Here is a 1,398-nt window from a genome sequence, read left to right on the forward strand (position 1 = left end):
ACAATATACATTTTCGCTTAACTACAAGCAAAATATAAATATCACATTTGAAATAAATTGGAGTATCTCATAATGAATCTTAAACTATATATGACGGTAGTATCTGTTCCCGAAAGAACAGTTACCGTGGATGACCATGCAGCTTTGCTAGAAATGAAATGATAATTAAATGGACACCCTAGCTGCAAACAGACTTTGATGTACTTCATTGGGGAGATGTTGAAAATGTGTGCCCCGACCGGGACTCGAACCCGGGATCTCCAGCTTATATGGCAGACGCTCTATCCATCTGAGCCACCGCGGGCACAGAGGATAGTGCGTCTGCAGGGACTTATCCCTTGATAAGGGATGATGGGCAAACATCTATTAGGCGCACTACGAATGTAGTGGTGTGGACATGTTGGGAATGTGGATCTCACGGGGAGCGTGCAAGGGATAAGTCCCTGCAGACGCACTATTGTCTGTGCCCGCGGTGGCTCAGATGGATAGAGCGTCTGCCATGTAAGCAGGAGATCCCGCATTCGAGTCCCGGTCGGGGCACACATTTTCAACATGTCCCCAATGAAGTACATCAACGCCTGTTTGCAGCTAGGGTGTCCACTTAATTATCATTTCAAATCTTAAACTAGATATAAACCAAGGTAAGTACGAAGTTTCTTTGAAATCTATTACGAAAATTTTCTTATTCTATTCAGAGCGAAATGACAATATACAAACTGTGTGCTAAATATATTTTTAGAGACGGTAAATCTGTGGCTTGGTCCTAAAAGGGCCAATGTCAAGAATCTTAGTTTTAAGTTATAAGCTTCTGAATATTTCCTGTCGTTTTCTGACAAGTATCAACAATACATTTGGGGCTTAACAAAAGCTTACTTTTAAATAATAAATTTCTAGAATTTTCGACTTCAGAATTAAAGGACTTAACAGGACATTGGCCCTTTTTGACATCATGAACTCTCTTAAATTATTTGACATTGGCCCTTTTGGACATCAGGGTCAGGTACACTGAATAACCAGAAACACGTAATTTTGAGATAAATATTTTCTTGTACTAATTAATCCCCCCCCATGAACCATGGACCTTGCCATTGGTGGGGAGGCTTGCGTGCCTCAGCGATACAGATAGCCGTACCGTAGGTGCAACCACAACGGAGGGGTATCTGTTGAGAGGCCAGACAAACGTGTGGTTCCTGAAGAGGGGCAGCAGCCTTTTCAGTAGTTGCAAGGGCAACAGTCTGGAAGATTGACTGATCTGGCCTTGTAACAATAACCAAAACGGCCTTGCTGTGCTGGTACTGCGAACGGCTGAAAGCAAGGGGAAACTACAGCCGTAATTTTTCCCGAGGGCATGCAGCTTTACTGTATGATTACATGATGATGGCGTCCTCTTGGGTAAAA

At 42.9% G+C, this 1,398-nt stretch overlaps 1 non-coding gene across 1 annotated transcript; it reads right to left on the reverse strand.

Annotated features, from left to right (window-relative positions):
- Window positions 1-230: 230 nt before the first annotated feature.
- Trnai-uau lies at window positions 231-305 on the reverse strand. Its single transcript has one exon. It is a non-coding gene; the product is annotated as a tRNA-Ile (tRNA).
- Window positions 306-1,398: the final 1,093 nt, after the last annotated feature.

The sequence above is a fragment of the Schistocerca piceifrons genome, chromosome 6 (genome assembly GCF_021461385.2).
Source record: "Schistocerca piceifrons isolate TAMUIC-IGC-003096 chromosome 6, iqSchPice1.1, whole genome shotgun sequence".
Taxonomy (NCBI): domain Eukaryota; kingdom Metazoa; phylum Arthropoda; class Insecta; order Orthoptera; family Acrididae; genus Schistocerca; species Schistocerca piceifrons.